Genomic DNA, 19,685 nt, shown 5'->3' on the forward strand with positions numbered 1-19,685 from the left:
CCAAGCTAGAAAAATAACCACAGAGGAGAAGAAGGCATATGGTACTTCTTTGCAGCAGGGTTGAAAAGAACAGGGGCAGAGGGAAGATAACTTGACTTTGTAGGCATTCTTGTTTAAAATGTAATAAATGAAACATACCTTGAGGCTAAATGAGATAAGGTTAAGACCTCAAGTGCACATTGGGGCCTCTTATCAAAAGTTCACTTTCATGAGAATAAGAGGATATAACTGTCTTTTACTTATCTGTCCCTCTAATGAGATGTAAAATGTAATGGCCCTTTGCTGTGGGAGCCTTTTGAGATGATGAGGGCTGTAACACCAGACTGACATTTTGTATTTAAAGGATTCAGCCTGCCCTTCTATAGTTGCCACAGATTCATTCTGTGGTGTGTACTTTTATATTTTTATATTAATTCTTCTTTTTTTTTTTTTAAAGATTTTATTTATTTGACAGAGAGGACAAGCAGGCAGAGAGGCAGGCAGAGAGAGAAGGGGGAAGCAGGCTCCCTGCTGAGCAGAGAGCCCTATGTGGGGCTCCATCCCAGGACCCTGGGATCATGACCTGAGCTGAAGGCAGAGGCTTTAACCCTCCGAGCCACCCAGGCAACCCTATATTAATTACTCTTTGTTTAAACTAGTCACTCTTGAAATTATTTTGAAAAAAAATTGTTGGCTTTTATCGTCAGGACTAAAAGTGGGATCTGGTTTTGAGTAATGGATTTCTGTTATGTAATCTAGTAACAGTATCTGGTAATATATACCGAGCATCTATGTGTCAAGCACTGTGCTAAGCACTTCACCTGCATTACCTTAAAGTGACCTTCACAACTACACTGTCAATTACATACTTTTATCATCCATATTTTACTGATGGATAATCTGCTTTTTTGTGATAGGTATGACTCCAAAATGACCATAATTGGAAAGCAGTGATGACATCCTATTCCTAAATGGAGGTATTAGAAGATACCGTGGAGAGGCTCTAGGATTAACACTAGATGATGGAGATGTAGAAGCACTGATTTCTAAGTGAACCAAATGCAAAGCCATTATGGGCTTGCTATTAGAAGTCACAGTAATGTGGGACTCTTGGGTGGCTCAGCTGGTTAAGCATCTGCCTTCAGCTCAGGTCATGATCCCAGGGTCCTGGGATCGAGTTCTGCATTGGGCTCATTGCACAACAGGGACCCTACTTCTCCCTCTGCCTATTCTGCCTGCAGCTCTCCATGCTTCTGCTCTCTCTCTCTCTGACAAATAAATAAAAAATCTTAAAAAAAAAAAAAAAAAAGAAGAAGAAGTCACAGTAATGTGCCAGCCACTGACAGAAGGTTATGATTAAGTTGATGAGATGTAGGATTTGGACACAGACTCCATCAGGAGGCACTAAAAAGAAATGGGTTCTCTTGAGTTTAAATGCAGGGGAAATTTGAAGAAGTAAGAGAAGGGACAGTCACATAATGATGTTGTCCTTTGGCTTCTTCAGGCTTCAGCTGTGAGTGGGATCAGTCAGTCTTTGCCCAACCTTATAGGTAAAAAAAATATGACCGTGTGTTCATTCATTCAAGCAAATATTTAATGCCTACTGTATGTCAAGTACTGTTTTAAATTCTATGGATACAGAAGAGGATAAAGTATATAAGAAACCTTGCCTATGAATGGAGCTTATGTACAAATGAGGTAGATAATAGGCATAATAAATGCTTATGGAGAAAAAGAAAAACTGAGCACAAATATGGTTGGGTCAGGAGGACTAAGAGTGGTAATGGTGTTAGTCTGCATTTTAAATAGCGTGCTCAGAGGGTACCTCATCAAGAAAGCAACAGTTGAAGAAAGAGGAAATGAGCCATGCATATCTCTGCAGCAGAGAGGGCTAGACATAGGGTAGGCTATAGGGCAGGGACAGGGCTTCCTGTTTGTAAAGGATGCCATTAAGGATGCCAGTTGGTGGACTTGGGAAAACGGGGACATGAGTAGGTGGGTTCAGAGAAGTAACCCGGAGGCCCGCATGAACTGTTACGCTCTATGTAAAATTGGGAGCCACTGGAGAATTTTGAGCTGCAAAAGAAAGATACAATCAATTTCAAATATGCTATATTAAAGGGTTCATCTGGCTTCAATATTGAAAATGACTGTTGGGCTCAAGAATAAGCACATCAGAGGCTCTGAAAATAATTCAAGTGTGAGATGATGATGTGTTAGAGGGTCAGGATGGCAGCAATGATGGTTAGTTTTTGGATATATTATGAAGACAATAAATGTAGGTGTGAAATAATTTACAGAATATAAGATTACTCCAGAATTTTTGGCCTGAGCAATTGGAATGATGGCATTGTCATTTGAAGGTGGCGTCAGTCATCAGAGATTTGGAATCAGGAAGCACAGAGACTAGATTACAGAGGCCTGGAAGTTCCTGTTTTCACCACTTCCCCAGGATGGTTGATCAGTAACCTAGCCACCAACACCTACAGACAGATCTGAAAAGCTATTTGGGAATCACTTCTGAATCCAAACACAGAGAAACTGGATTTGGAGATCAGTCCTGATCCTGAAGACGCTATAAGTGAGGGATGAAAAGTAACTTACATAAGATTCAGATACGAAGTAATGGGCAGATAACAGAGTGAGAGATAAGAAGGCTGGCTGGCTGGATGCTGACACAGGACCTGATAAAGCAGGAACTTACATAACCTGCTGAGACATGGAGGCTCCCAAAGGCAATTATTTTGCAACTCTCGTATGCTGGGTCAGGTGAGTGAAAGACAGAATAAGATACTGGAAAGTTGTCACTTGGGAGGTCACTTTTTTCACAGGTCATTTGGGTGGATAAATTTGGCATTTTCAGATAGTAGGGAATGTGGTGTGGTTTTGAAAAAAAGGCATGGGTTGGTTGGAGGGGTAGATTGGGATCAAATTGTAGAGGTCTTTCAAAACAAGTTCAGTGGTTGTGGCCAGTAGGAAGTCATGAGACGGGGAAAAACACACGGGACAGAGATAAGGAAATAAAATCTAGATGTTTTCTTCCTTGTAAGAGAAGTGGTTGGATCGGGAAGTATATGCACATAAGTGTGTGTATACATTGTAACACCTTCTGTAGATCTCTGAAATTGAATGTTGATATGTAATATACTTGAGATCATACTTGAACTTATGTATAAAAATCTGCCTCCCACTTTTTTCACTTAGGATTTTTCCCATAATAAAATAATTGATTTCCTGTACTGATAAGCAGTGGCATCACAAAGCAGGAACAGTGAGAGCTGCCTGGCCTGGATGCAGGTAATAAGGAAGTTCATTATCTCTAGGGAATTTAAAAATAGCAAGAAGATTCACTAAAAGGCAGTCTGCTTTTTAGTACACCATATGCTGGCAATTGTAAATAATGTCAGTGATGATATGCTGTTCCTCACCGGGGCAGATCCCTGCTCCCCCCACCCATCCTTACCCCTCCTGTCATTCCTTGGTTCAGCAGTGCTGATATGATGAGAGTCTCATGGTAATATTCCTTTAGATAGGTACAAAGCTTCATAACTGTTTTTGTATAATCATCAGACACTCCATAATTAGTTGACTCGCAAAGCTTTAACAGCAGAAAAACGGTAGTCAGTACACATTTTTTTCCCCCACAAGCTAACATTTTCCTTTGGGCTGTATTTTCTTATTAATAATCACCTTTCAATTTCCCCCTTAAGAATTCAAACAGATATTATAAACAAGTAAATAAATGTGAAAAGCAAAAACATTGCCATTTGGCTAAATATCAATCCAATAGGTGCTACTGGAAAATCCATAATCATGAACAAAAATCAGTATCTGTTTCATAGTAGTCATATTAAGCCTGCTGAAATCCTGGAGCAGTGACTGGAAAAAAAAAAAATAAAGAGTCGTGAACCATGTAGTCTTTTTACAAATGGGCAGTTGGAAATTGAGAAAATCCAAAAGTCTGAAGTCACCCAACTGATTAGTAGCTATTAAGGCAGATAGTATTCAGGCTTCTCAATTTCCATTACCAGACTTTTTTTTTTTTTTTTTTTTAAGGTTTTATTTATTTATTTATTAGAGAGCATGTGCACACGAGGCGGGGAGCAGAGGGAGAAGGTCAGATAGACTTAGCACTGAACAAGGAGCCTAATGTGGAGCTCTATCCCAGGACTCCGAGATCATGACCTGAACCAAAATCAAGAGTCAGACACTCAATCAACAGAGCCACCCAGGCAACCCTCCATTAATCAGGCTTTATGTTATGTTACTTTTCTACTGGGAAGGAGAACTAAATTTCTCAACAACATTAATAATATCTAATGTTTATTGTTGTGTGCCAGGCAGTGTTTTAGGCTTTTTATTTGTATTAACATATTCATAACCACTCTAGAAGATGAATGGCTCTATTGCCTCCTCTCAGAGGTGAGAACAAGGAGATCAAAGAACTTATACTAGGGTTTAGAAGTAGGAAATGGCAGTGCTGGTATTTGAGCCCCAGTAGGGAGTCCAAACAGAACACACAGCCATCAGTATTGCCTCATGGTCTACCATGTAGACCAGCTGAGTTTTCACCAGGCTTTTGGGCAGGTCTTGTCACACTTGATTCCTGCTTGTCTACCAGATAAAGTCCTACTCAGTAAGCATGGCGTATATGAGGCTCTTGGTGCATCCTTACCTTTGTGCTTTATCTTCTTTCCTCCTCCCATCAATCACCTTAAACTCCAGTTTTATTGAGTTGCCATTTTCTGGGTGTGTCGTGGTAGCTTATTCCTTCTTAATTTTGTAATGGTTATTACCCCACTTGCAGCTTCTTTTCCTGTATTGTGTCTCCTGTTCAGTTTTTAAAAATCCATGTTAATGATGAGTCATCTCCTAGGATATTGCCACCTTTGTACTTGTCCTTTGATTTTAATTCTAATTCTAATTTGAAGCATGGTACACATCATTGTTTCTTTATTTAAAACATCCATATAACTTTCATGTTCATTTTTGTAATTTTCATAGGTTTCTCTCTACTTAATTTTTGGATATTTTCTATATAGTTATCTTTAAGTCACTAATCCTTCATTAGAGTACTATTTACTATTAAACTCAACCATTGAGTTCTTAATTTTGGTATTGATATTTTTCAATCATGTAATTCTTGACTGCCTAAATAACAGTTACTTTAAAGTTTGTTTATGAAAATACCAATATTTGGATTACCTATAGGTCTGTTTCTGTTTTTTGTTTTTTCTCTTGGTGTTTGCTCATTTGGTTCTGTCTTTGCATTTACTTGGGATTTTTTTTATTGAATACTGGATATTTAGTATAAAAAATTATAGAGCTGATCTCCATTAGATAGGATTAGTTTTCTTTGATTTGACAGCTAAAGTAAGATTAGATACCCTTACTCCAGAGAGGGATTGGGATATAATGAGGCTGAGATTTAGTCTTTCAGAATAGTGATTTATCTCCAGTTTTCCCTTACCCTTAGGGTAACACTTCTGGGATCTCCTTTAAACACTGAAGTTGTTTGCAGGGGCCTCTTCTCTTAGAAGAACCTGAAATGCAGTGTGATTCTCAAAATTATTCTTAAGCATTTTCCCCTCTTATCAACTTCCTTCTGTTTGGTTTCTTATCCTTTTACTCAGGCAGAAATTTTGGATTTTGCAAGAGTCTCAAGGACATTACCACAAGGAATCTTGAGATCACTTTGTGGTTCCCTTTGCTCTGTGATTACGGGTTATCAAGTTCTTTTCCCTTGGTGGTACTTATCAAGTTCTTTTCCCTTGGTGGTACTGGCCTCCAGTTTTGTTTGTTTTCTCTATCCCCCTGAGATTGCTAAAAGGTTTTCACCATAACTTACTGTTTAGTATCAGTGCCTTGCTCTGAATTGGCAAGCATGTAAGAGTGTTAGGTGAAAGAGTGGCAAGAAAAATTTGTCTTACCTTGTTATTTCTCTTCTATCTATGATCTTGGCTCCATAAACACTGGCTGCATTTTTTGTTTGTTGTTTGTTTGTTTGTTTGTTTTTCTGAACCTTGTTACTTCCCGGAGGAGAATTGGTCTAATAAAATTATCATTGTCTTGTATTAGAGAAGTCCCTTTTATTTTATTTTGAATGCATTAGTATGATTAAGTATCACAAAATCTGTAGGTGAATTTAAGAAAAAAAAACACATATCATATATGGTAAGTAGTTTAAAATAAAAACCAGTGATAGTGTTCATTTCAGCAGCACATATACTAAAATAGGAATGATACAGAGAAGATTAGCATGATCCTTATGCAAGAATGACATGTAAATTCATGAAGAATTCCATAATTTTGCTGGATGGGGGATGGGCCTTAAGGAAGACATTTGTTGTGATGAGCACTTGGTATTGTATGTAAGTGATGAATCACTGATTTCTACTCTTGAAACCAATATTGTACTGTATACTAGCTAATTAAATTTTAAATAAAAATTTAAAAATGATAACTATCACTATTTAAATGTTTAGGAAAAAATTATTTGCAATTTTATGTCTAGTATAAAAATAAGTGTATTTCTTCTCATTCAGTGAATCAGTTAATGGCTAGTTTTATTTTATTCTTGAGTATTTCCAACATGTTTATGAATGGAAACCATCCTGTATCTTATTTTAACTTCTCATGCCTTTGTCAACATTTCTCTGTATAATGCATATTGTGAAACACATTATTCTAACCATTATTCCAATGAAATTTTGTCTGCATAAGTTACAAATGATAAATTCTTATGTTTAGAATATTAGTCAAATAGTATACATGTGAGAATATATTTAGGTATAGATATGCTACCTATGTAAGGATGAACATTCATGTATATATATGAGGCTATAGTATAGACTTTTAGTTCTATATGTTTAAAATACTAGAGAGAGAACTGCAAGTCCTTGAAAAATGCAAATATTTAACTGGGAAATTTAATAGAGCTTAAGTACTCTCAAGTTTAGGGTCTTAAAAAATTAACTCTTTGTCTCAAAAATATATACAGCCATATTTGATTTAATAATAGTTTATTTATAAGCTTTATTTATATAACTTTTGTATTTTTTTATTTTTTTAAGATTTTATTTATTTATTTAACAGAGCTCACAAGTAGGCCAAGAGGCAGGCAGAGAGAGAGCTCTCTGAGCAGAGAACCTGATGCGGGGCTTGATCCCAGGACCCTGGGATCATGACCCGAGCTGAAGGCAGAGGCTTTAACCCACTGAACCACCCAGGCGCCCCATAAATTTTGTATTTTAACACTTTCAGGTAAACTTATTTTTTAAAACAAAAGTATATATACCGTAATCTATTCATAATATGAAGATGAAAACAACCCTGAATGAAACCAAGAGCAAGAATTTTATAGCATTATGTTCTTCACAGTTGTGTTCTATAAAACGCAAGTTTGGGAAAGTGTAATATTAATTTCTTTTCAAGTGTCTGTATACCTTATCTTTTTCAAAAATATTTTCCACATTCAAACAGTAAATGTATCCATTGAGCCAAATACAACTAACCTTTTTCTCTTTATAAGTTACATTCCAAATAGTGTATTTCAGTTAACAGTCCAATGTGAAAAAACCATGCGGCTCATTCCTAAAATCAAAGATTGCTCTGTCAGCTGCCATTTTATGTTTTGTTATGTTTAGACCAATTCTGATTCAATCAACATAGCTTTTAGGATTTATTTACATAGTTTCACAGTAGCAAAATCCCTGGAGCTCAAATCCACAGATTTCCCAGAGCTTAGTTTCACATAAATATGTGTATCCACAGTTTTATTTTTAAGGGAAATATCAAAGAAATTGAGAGGCCAAACAGTTATTTCAAAATAATACTTAAGGAAATGTGACCCAAAGAATGCACTTATTTGTTAATTCTCCCCTCAACACCAGAAATAAAAAAGTCCATTTTCTGTTTATCCTGGTTACTGCTGAAGAAACTGGTGCAGATTGCTATAACCTATGTAACAATATATTCAACTCATGTGGTCATATTAACTGAGAAGAAACAGTGATAAGAACATTTTTTTTTAATTACACACTTAACATGGGGCTTAACATTTAAAACTAGACTGAACATTTTTGTTCTCAAATGCCAAGGGCTGCTTGTATAAAATCCCCAAAGCTTCCTTTCCAACTGGGGACTGTCCAAGCAAATACCTTGAAGTTTTCAGCTTTTCCATCTCAAATGCTACCCTCTCTTCTAATCAGTTTTCTTCAGAGGAAAAAACATTTGTGAGCTTGACCCACACCCCTGCGATTCTATTACTTTGATTTTTGTTTTTGTTTTTTACTGTAGTTAACACGATGTTAAATTAGTTTCAGGTGTATAGCCTAGTGATTCACAGACTGTATATGTCATGCCATGTTCACCACAACAAGTGTGGCTACCACCTGTCACAATATAGATTTCAACATCACTGTCTTTTATTTCCATGACCCTTATTCATTCCATAACTGGAAACCTGTATCTCCCACTCTCCTTCACCCATTTTGCACCCCCTACACCAACTACCAGTTTGTTCTCTGTATTTATAGGTCCGATTCTGCTGATTCTGCTTTGTGTGTTTGTATATTCATTCGTCTTATTTTTTAGATTCCACATATAGGTAACATCATATGGTATTTATCCTTCTCTGATTTATTTTACTTTGCATAATATCCTGTAGATCCATCCACGTCACAAATGGCAACATCTCATCCTTCTTTATGGCTGAATAATATTTTGTTGTATATATATATATATATATATATATATATATATATATATATATATATATACACACACCATATCTTCTTTATCCATTTATCTAATTGACAGACATTTGAGCTGATTCAATATCTTGGCAATTGTAAATAATGGAACAACAAATATGGGGATGCATTTATCTTTTCAAATTAGCATTTTCACTTTCTTTGGGTAAATACCCAGTAGTGGAGTGATTGGGTCATATAGTAGTTCTATTTTTAATTTTTTGAAGAACCTCCTTACTGTTTTCCACAGTGGTTATACTAATTTTCATCCCTAACAAGATCGTAGAAAGGTTTCTTTTTCTCCAAATCCTTGCCAACACTTGCTATTTCTTGTCTTTTTGATTCTAGCCATTCTGACAGACGTGAAGTGATCTCACTGTGGTTTTGATTTGCATTTCCGTGATGATGAGTGATGTTGAGCATCTCCTTGAATAGTATTTATATGCAAAGACATATAAAAGGAATCTTAAAGAGGACTTTATAATGGACATTTATATGTGTGATGGATATTAACTGTTGTTTCTTAATGTTTCCTGAAAGTAAATGTTTAAAAGATTTTTCTCCTTGGGTCTGTTCTCTCTGTGCATTCTATTCCTTAGTGCTGCTTTCCACTCCACACCTTCAGCTACCAGTGCTATGCATGACTGTGGGGTGGCCTGTCTTCTGAACATTGGCCTTGGATTCTAGCTGACCGTCCGGCAGCATCTTTACTTGTTTGGCCCGCAATACATTTAATGCAGTGTGTCCCAAGTAACAGCTACAAGTTTATGAACTTCACAGTACTTCCCCTCCTGTCATCTCTCTGTGAAAGGCATCACCACTTTCTTAGCTACTGAGGAATCATATGATTCATCTCTCTCTCATCTTACACCTCCAGTTCTGTGTGGACTGGACTTAGTGACTCTCTTCTAATGAAAACAACATGGCTGAAGTGATGGTGTGACCAGGTTACAAAAGATATGATGCCTATTCCTTACTCCCTTTCAACTACTTTCTGTGGGGAAGCCAGCTTCTGTGACTTGAGGTCACTCAGCAGTTTACAGAGAAGCCCGTGGGCTGAGGAAATAAGACCTTTTACCAACAGACATGAAAGTTAAGCATCTTGGAAGCAGATAGGCCCTCCCAGCCAATTCCAGATGACTGCAACCTTGACTCTGAGTCAGAACCACTCAGTTAAGCTGCTCTCGATTTTTTTACCCACATAAACTGTGAGATAATAAACATATGCTACTTTAAGCTACAAAATTTGGGGAGTGATTTGCTATGCAATGATAGATCACCAACACAGGAGGCCTGATCTCTGCGAGTGAGATGAGATTCCTCCTTAGAATTCTCTTCATTTATACCACTGACCTGTTCCTGGACACTGTCTATTTGTATTGTAGTTACTCATCAATAAATTTGATACTTGGGTGAATTCAGGCGAATTTATACAAGTCTGAACTGTTTAATAACTATGTAAATACATCAGAGCTTAAAATATGAACCAATTCAATTCAGTATCAATTCAGTAACAATGTATCAATTCAGTAACCACACTTTATGTCTTAGGAGATTCTAGAAGTGATCATTTACCATCACCTCATGGTTCTTAGAAGACATTCTCAGCATCTTACGTTTCATATTTCCAATTATGTTATATGTCAACATCCATGAACCAATTAAAATATTGTAATTCTAAATCAGGTTGCAAGTTGCAGCCAATTTCTAAATTAAATCTACGGTTGAAGACTTGAACAAAGTGACATAGATAGGAAGTGATTCTTTTTTATAAAAACCTAAAGTTTAGCACCAAGGATTCTCCTTTGGTAACATTTATATGCAAAGAAATATAAAAAGGAATCTTAAAGAGTATCTTATAATAGCCATTTATATATATGAGACCTCAATATTTATGACTGTAGCCATTCTACTTCTCCATTTTGGGAGCGATTTGGCAATCTAATCCCTTTAAGTGTTACAAGTGCTAAAAGATAATTGGTTTTTTTGTCATCTTATTTTAACCTGAATCAGTATGTTTTATGGTGGTCAGAGAACAGTCCTCTTTAATTACGCCACCAAGGAAACTCTTCTTTTCCATTTGGACATTTATATTTGTAGAGGGTTAGTTTAAGGGTGAGAGAGAAGAATTCTTTCTAGGCTCATATTTAACAGTGTGTGATTTGCTCTTTAATCACGTTAATTCTGCAGTATATGCAGCCGGTGGCCTTCGATGATGGTGGTTTCCACTGCGCTCAGTGGCTCTCCCAGGTATTGCATATCTAAATTCAGGAAGCAATGGATCTACCAAGAATGTATAACTCTCAAGGCCTAGAAGCATTTTTTTCTTTAATTTCCTGATAAATAGTGGTCAGTTGGTATAAGTGGTCTCTTGGATTCTGATGAATGTCTTGATTTTAAGATGACAGTCTCAGAGGTAAATTAGGGGACTATAACCTACTTTCTATAACTTAACATATGTGTTTGATGTCTGCCAATAAAAAACACATATGCCAAAAAATGGACAGATATAATCTGTTTTATGCAGGTGTCTAATATTTGAGAGAACATACTTGAAGAGATTTTAATTAAGAATATGTGTCATCTTAGGGAACCTAAAAAACAACTCTACAGGGGTTTGTCCTCAACCATCTGGTGTTTGAATTAACATTTTTATTTTTGACTGGAATAGAATGCAAAGCTCTTCCTTAAGGTTGCAGTAGATGACATGCTAGAAATGTACAGGCCCTTGGAATTTAGGCTTCTAGTAGAGAATGGCTTTCTTTGGTGAGAAAAGTATTAGAAATGAGCAAGGACAAATCTGACTTTATACCTTTCAGAGAGAAATTTCAGAATATACAAGTGTACGTGGCAGCTTGGGGTGGTGGTTTTGAGTGTGGACTCTGGATCCAGACTGGCTTTGAATCCCAGCTCTACCAATTTAGTTTTCTATTATGTGCTAGGTATGGTGCCCTGTGCCTAAAAGAGTATTTCATTTGATCCTTGAAAACACTGTAGGTATGTTTTATTATTCCATTTTTTCAGATAAATTGAGATTTCAAGAAAGTGATTTGACCAAGATTATCAGCTGATGTACATGGTAGCTGGAGGACTGGAACCCGTGTCTGACTTATTGCCAAGGGTTTACAAATACTTCATTGTTGTAGACTTTGTAACTCAGAAGAGATGTGGGAAAACAGTAACAACAATAATTTCCAAATACTGGAGGGAGGGGTGAAAATGAGCATGACAAAGAACTATTGAAACAATGATCATTCCTGAGCTGTGAGAGAACAAGTTTTGGTTTGACTGGAGCAAGCATATTTTTGGGAAGGTGAAAGGGAGGGTAAAAAGGCTGCCTCCTCAGTCCTTATCATTTTAGCCTTGCATTAAGTTCTATTATATGTCTTTTTATTTCCTTGAGATTTCCTTTATGATATGTGGGTACCTTTTCTGTTCTCAGGTAGATGTGCAAGTTTGTGGTTCTTTTACTTTGACAAGCTGATAAGCAGGATGTGTTCAAATACAGTTGTTCCATCAGAGAATGTTAATACACACTTACATAACCAAGGTGATGCCTGTTCTTTTTTTTTTTTTTTTTTTAAGATTTTATTTATTTATTTGACAAGGAGAGACAGTGAGAGAAGGAGAACACAAGCAGGGGAAGTGGGAGAGGGAGAAGCAGGTTCCCCACTGCATGGGGAGCCCTATGCGGGGCTCGATCCCAGGACCCTGGGATCATGACTTGAGCCAAAAGGCAGATGCTTAATGGCTGAGCCACCCAGGCACCCCGAGGTGATGCTTGTTCTACCATTGAGCATGTGAAGTTCACATTTATAGTTTTAACTTTGTATGGGTTGTATGTATTATGTATAATGGTTGTTTCTGTTGAGAGACACTTAAACGAAATTAAGGAAAATGGGTTTCAAAGCCAGTAACCAATAACATGGCATAGTTTTTTTGTTTGTTTGTTTGTTTGTTTGTTTTTATCATTGGTTAAAATACTTTATCAACTGCTTAAAACAAAAGTATATGCCTAATGTGTTACCTTTCAAGATTCGGTTGCCGGTTTATAGCATCTATCTAGAATGATTGAAAGAACCAAGAAATTGATGAATTAGCCCTAAAACAGCCAATATAGACATGACCAGAAACTACAGCTTTATAGGGAAGGCATGCTGTTTGGTCCTCCTCCAGAGCCTATTTACCTTTATTTTACACACAATTAAAATAAACTCCCTAATCTTTCCCAACCCAGATCAGATTACAACTATTACATTAGAAAACAGGGAGCCATACTGACAAGAGGAAAGATCAATTTGATACCTTGATAATAAGAGAAAAACCGAGAAGCCGACAAAAGAATACTCTGAGCTTTAGCAGTTACAACTTAGAATGTAGTGATGGGCACTGTCCGCAACCTTCTAAATTGCCATTGTCAGTAAATATGCATTTTCACTATTTTTTTAATCCTGTACTATTGCTGAATTCATTTATTAGCACTAATAGTATTTGTGATTGCTTTAAGATTATACATATATATCATCATGTATATTTATTGACATTAAAAATATTTATACTATGTTATGATAGGTAAACAATGAATCCCTTCACATGGATTCTGCAAGTTCCCTAGAACGCATCCAAAAGACAGAAGATTAAAAAAATATAAAAAAGAGGGAAGGAAAGTAGGAAGGAAGGGAGGGAGGGGTGGAGGCAAGCAGGCAGACCGGCAGGCAGTCCTGAGACTTCTACCCAGTTGTTTTTGGCTCAAGAACATTTATTATCTCCTTGTGAAAAGAGAGCCTAGTGATCCAAACTAAATTGTTTTTTTCTGCAATATTCTTATGATTATGTTACATTTAACTGTTTATTAAATCAAAAGCATTTTATACATTGAAAAGATTAAATAATTTGCCATTATCTTAGAAACCTTTAAATAATTCCAGATTTAAATTATACTCGGTATACTATGCTTGAAAAGTCAAGGAAGATTGTTCTTTATGTAAGAATGTTTTCCATTTAAAATCGATTGGACAAAAACAACACAATTATTTTGGTACTTAAAGTCACATTCAACTATCAGGAAAACTCACTGTGTATGTTAGCCAGAACAAGAACAAGGACCTTCTTTAATAAAAATCAAGCATATTTGTTAAAAATTAAACGTAATTGAATATTGCAGTCAAGCCTAGATTCTTAGAGGTCAGTTGGAAAAGAATAGGAATGAAAAATAACATAAAAATAGATTTGACGCATCTTGACTGTTAGTATTTAGTTAAAACTTGTATCTGTATTTTCTTCACAAGGTCTTCTCTGTTATTAATATCTCGTTTAATTTTTTATTCAACACTGCATCATTCCTTCCCATGTCCTCTCCCTGAGACCCTTTGGACAACTTACTGCCTTCTAACAGGGCGGGGACAGCTTTACCTGTTAATTCTGCTGCTACACTGGTGTGCACGTAACCTAGTGAAAAACCACAACAGTGACATCTGGATAGTAGGGAAACCTCAGATGGGACACAGCTATGGCTACCATTATTAATGTAAAATAATGTTTATAATCTTGCTGATAAGGGAAGCCTTGATTGAATTATTATGTATTCTGGGTAGTTTAAATTTGTAAATAGAAGGCTCCTAAATAAAGTCAAAATTTCTGGCATTTACTTACATAATATTGTGGTCTCTATGAATAGAATAGAGGGGCAGAGGGTTAAGGAAATTGTCTTAGATCTTTTGACAGAAATCGTAATAATTTCCATCTGAAAAATTCGGCAGATTTCTGGAAAAATACAAAAGAACATAAAAAGCTAACTGTTAAGTTAGCTGTCAAATTCAGGTCAAAGAGTTTAAGCTTTTGTTTGGTAGATTTATATTTTGGAACTTCTTAGTAACTTTCTTATTCTGGACGAGTAGGATAATATGACAGTAATAAAGACATGAGCTATCTCACTGAGGAAGAACTAAGCAGCTCAGTTCACAGTCCATAATGCTTTGGCAAGCAGGGAGGAATTAGGCATGTACCAAAGAAAAATAATGCCTGTCCTGTTTTCCCAATCAGCCACCTTACAGTTTAAGGAATTTCAGTGTTCTAGCTCAATCAAGTCAAACAATCAACTCTCTCTGCCAAAGAGAAGACCTGAATAAGGAAAATATCTGAATTAGTATACATTTTTACCAGCATTTTCAGGCATGCTCAAAATCATGGTATCACTTACATACTTCGCTTTTTCTATTCAGGATGGCCTTCTTAGAGTCTTAGAGTGGCTAATGTTACCTTCTCCCTACCTCTTTGGATGGTTAGCTACTTTACCTTTTTCTTTTCTTTCTTTCTTTCTTTCTTTTTTTTTTTTTTTTTTCTTTTCTTTGCTTAAGTAGCGTTTCCAAGGAACCAACATAGCTTTCTTTATACGTCCCCTGGGAATTAATGCTGGAGATGAACAAGAAGGTTCTGGCATACTCAAACTGGCCTCTTGCTGTCAGTTGCTGTTCTCCTCCCAAGCTGCTTATTGCTCAGAAAAGAATTTTCAGCCAACCCCCAGACTCTGCAGGAATAATACGATTCCTTGGGAGACTCATCACTAGCTGTTTTCAGGTAGAAAGCAGGCCCGGGTATTCACTATACTTTGTGCAGAGACTCAGACCTGGAGATGGCTGGGCTTGTAGGTCCTTTGTTACTTGTTGAGAATTGGGACAAGAGCAGAAAGAATGAATTGCTGCCTATCATTAGTTCACAATCACTGTCTTCTGGACATCTCTGTCCGAGTGCCTCCTATACCCCAAACTTAGTCCTTGCCGAACTGAACTATTTATATCTACCCTTCTTACAAATTGGATATTACATTTATATATTCTCACTAGGATAATGGTATCACCATCTTACCATCCATTGAAAATAGTAACCTTGAAATAAGATTTTTTTTAACTCTCCTTCTCCCATATACCTTCTTTTACCCCCATTTAATTTTTTTTCTTTTCTTGCTTTTCTTTCTTTCTTTCTTTCTTTTTTTTTAATCAAGACCTGTTGATTGTCTCACCAACATATGCCAAACTGGCTTTATCTGTTCTGTCCCCAGTGCCATCTGCTCTACTTCAGACTTGCATGATCTCTTGCCCATAGTGTTGTGGGAAACCCTTATCTGTCTGTTCTCCTGCAGTGTTCCTTCCCGTTAATTTCTTCTTAATCTTCAAGTTTTAATTAACACATTGTCTTTGCTAAGTGTTTCCTGAATTTCCCACATTAGTTCAGTATGGCCTTCCGTGCTCCCATGCACATCGTTGTAGCACTTACTCATGCTGTGATCCACATCTTTGTTTATGTCCCTGTTTCTCCAACTAGACTTGGAAGCCCTCGAGAAAGGACCTTTGTCTGGTATACTTTGAAATTCTGAGCACAGAGTAAATGCCCAGCTCTTTCCTAAATCAAAATGATGAATTGAAAATGTTCTGATGGGTTATGAAATCCAAAATTAGTGGTATAAATGGATAAAGGAGAAATCAGGAAAGTCTTACTATTATATTTTAAACACACATTATGTACAGCATTTATGTGAATAGGAGAATAGGTTCCAGGTTTTCCCAAACATTTCTCTCTTAAGCATTTTAAGAATCACAAGCAAATATGATTTTACACTGTGAATTTAGGATGCAGTAGTAAATGTGGCAAGTCTGTGCCTGAATCAAAATGCACAATATTCCAGCACTCTACCTAGTTCTGTCAGTATTCGATTCAAAAGCTAGTGGAAATTACGAAATTGAATGCTTTTAAAGGGTTCTTTGGTGACTGAAGGTAAGTTGAGCTCCAGGGGCCAGATGACCCAGAGCACAGTTTTTTTTTTTAAATGAAATGATTCATAATGAAATGATTCAGGTAAAAACAGACAAAAATAAAACCAATACCTGAAAGAGGTTAAAATAGTTTATTCCAGGATATATAGTTTATGAATGGTTACAAAATGTGGTATCACTTTTGAAATTGACTAGGATTTTGTGAAAATGTGCATTTATGTGCAAATGTAATTATGTACATGAAGTTATTAATGTAATAATTATTATAGCATACTTCAGCTTAATGGTGGGGTTTTGCAGCTTTTAGTATCCTCATGTAAATTACAAGGCACAACTTGAAAGCAAGAACATAGAACTTATTTATCTTTAGATCATTGCCTTTCAGTCGGGTGGGGTGATCGGAAGAGCGTGAGGCACTCCCAGCCTCGTCCCGCCAAGGCAGCATCTCAGAATCTCTGGGGGCCTTTTCAGACTGCTCACTGTTCTTGGACACAGTAGGAATCGCCATGTAAAGCTAGCTTTTCCTTGATGAGAGTGTGGTATTCTTGAAGAATATTAAGGCAGAAAAAACGAGAGTACTACTGAAAAAGGAGTCAGTGGTTGAGAACACTTTTGTTTCATATTTCAAAGATACCAAAAATAAAATGCCATTTATATTTTCACATACTTGAAAAGAAGCATTTACAAAATAATAATTTTGGCTTTACAGTTTCTGTCTTTTCTCTTAATCAAGTAAATATTGATGACTGAAGGGAGGAAATGGGAGATATCAGTGACAATATATGCATAGATACCTATAACACATTTACATTGTAAATAAAATGCATGACATAGGAAGGCTGCACCAACTCTGCTTCTATTAAATGGTGGTAAGCCTCAAATATGTCCCTTTAACAAGAAAGTGAGAGATGCCAAAACTGAAGGGCATGACAGACCGCCCATTCTACTTAATTAGAATGTCTGGGAAATATGAATGCAAGACCACAAGAAATCTTTTTAGGTGTGTAACTGCAGGCACTGGTATACTCACCATTCAAAGCAATGTTAATTGTGTATTCAGACATTAAAGGGCAGTCATAGGTCAGAATTTAAATTTCTTCAATAGAACATGACTGCTCTTTGACACAAGTCAACTTTGCTGAGTTGCTGGCAACAAAAGCTATTATTGACACATATGTAGAAGAACTGGGAATCTGTCTATCTAGCCAAATCAGGATTCTTGAGTAGTCTAAAAAGAACAAGGCTGAAGGTTAAAAATGATAAATGTCTCAGAATATAATTTATATTGACCCTGCCTTTTTTTTTTTTTTTTTTTTTTAAGGTTATTATCCTTGAAATCTGTTGCCCTCCTCTTAATACATTAGCCATGCTTTCCTAGACTGGAAACATCACAGGGACTAGGGAATTTGGTAAACACCGAGTTCAACATAGTATCTCAGTAAGCAAAATTGCATCAGGTTTACAATGTGACTCACTTTTATAAAAAATTGTATATTATTATCCACTTGAAAAAAACATGGTAAAAGCCTGTTATAATAAGGCCAACAGGTGATAGTCTTATCCCCTGAAACCATTATGTTAAAGACTTTTCTGTCCTATGAAAGAATATGTAACACATCATGTACTCACTGAAAGAAGCTTTTAAAAGTTCTGTGGTGACACAGTGTTGCCATGATAGAGGTAGTTAATAAAATGACATGAAGGTTCTTATAAAAATAGCCATGCTCCTTTTATCCATTTTTTTAATATTGAAACAGAAGAATAGTTGCTGGCTGAAGTTGTGCTGTTGAGGTAATGCTAAGTTCTACTTTGGAATGACTTTGAAGAGAAGTCAGTATTTTATACGCAGATAATTTTTATTAACCAGCTTGATAAAGAAGTAATTTAAGATAATTAAGCACTTTAACTCTGACAGGTCGATGTTATTTAGTGACAGGTGTGTCATTTGTATGGCAAGTAGCTAATTTGACAGATTGAATCTTCTTTCAGGAGCCCCTCTCCTGCCTCCTTTTCCAGTCTTTAGATGTTAGCTGTTTTCCCATCCTTGGATCTGTCTTATTTAGGGAGGCTAAGACTGACTTTATTGGGGTGCCTGGGTGGCTCAGTCATTAGGCGTCTGCCTTCAGCTCAGGTCATGATCCTAGGGTCCTGGGATCAAGTCCCCAGTGGGGCTCCTTGCTCTGCGGGAAGCCTGCTTCTCCTTCTCCCACTCCCCCTGCTTGTGTTCCCTCTCTCGTTTCTCTCTCTCTCTGTCAAGTAAATAAATAAAATCTTAAAAAAAGAACAAGAAGAAGAAGAAGATGACGACGACGGTCTTTATTTGCATTCATCATATGTGATTGTGCCACCGTTTGCCTGAATCACTTTCAGGACAGTTGTTTATTTCATCTAATTCATGGTAAAAGGATTGCCTTTTGGGATTGAACATTGTTTCCTATATCTCTGTGTTTTGCTTCTGACACTGAAATCAAACAGCGTGTTGTGAGATAGCCGAGTAATTGTGTTTTGTGATGTTGACTCTGAAATTGGAAGACTGTGTCCCCAAATGCCTCTATGTTTCTATTTCAGAGGCCTATGTGATTCTATAAATCGTGAATTCACTTTTAGTAATTTTGGATCCTATTTCCATTTATTTGACTCTACCAACTACCAGAAGGAGAAATTTTGGAAGTCTGATCCCTAGATAGAATTTTGTCTTAATTAGGGACACATTAGTAGGGATTGTCCCGGCCTCTCATGAGAGTTTTCAACTCTCTTGTGATAATAGTCTTTCTGAGAATTATAATCAGTTTGTCTTGGTTATCAGAGAGGCTACACATGGCCTTCTTAATTACAATCATCTTGTTTTTGACAATGTCCAATACTTTTGTCTTAAGATAAAAGGACTGTAGAATTCTAGGCAGACCTTCCTTATATTGTATAAGATTTAAGAGTGCTCTCTTCATTTTACGTCTATTTACTAGTCTTATGTCTAAAGATTTTAGTCTTATGTCTAAAATCTTTTCTATGCATAACCCATCATTCACTTGGGCAGAAGAAATAAGTTTCATGAAGACAGAATTTTTTAGAGTGCTGGTTACTGTATTTTCTCTCTCTATGCACAAGAATCTTGAGGGGCTCTTTAACTTCAGCTTTTAGGATAAAACAAAATGATTTGTTCAGAATGACTGACTCCCAATTATGT

The 19,685-nt window shown here is 36.5% G+C and overlaps 1 protein-coding gene and 1 non-coding gene across 2 annotated transcripts in view; both read left to right on the plus strand.

Annotated features, from left to right (window-relative positions):
* Positions 1 to 19,685, plus strand: part of FAM83B (family with sequence similarity 83 member B) — an 81,563-nt gene that overhangs the window by 23,779 nt on the left and 38,099 nt on the right. The gene's annotated exons all lie outside the window — the stretch shown is intronic.
* Positions 6,184 to 6,290, plus strand: LOC131834913 (U6 spliceosomal RNA). The gene has a single exon (XR_009355005.1). It is a non-coding gene; the product is annotated as a U6 spliceosomal RNA (small nuclear RNA).

The sequence above is a fragment of the Mustela lutreola genome, chromosome 6 (assembly GCF_030435805.1).
Source record: "Mustela lutreola isolate mMusLut2 chromosome 6, mMusLut2.pri, whole genome shotgun sequence".
Lineage (NCBI taxonomy): Eukaryota > Metazoa > Chordata > Mammalia > Carnivora > Mustelidae > Mustela > Mustela lutreola.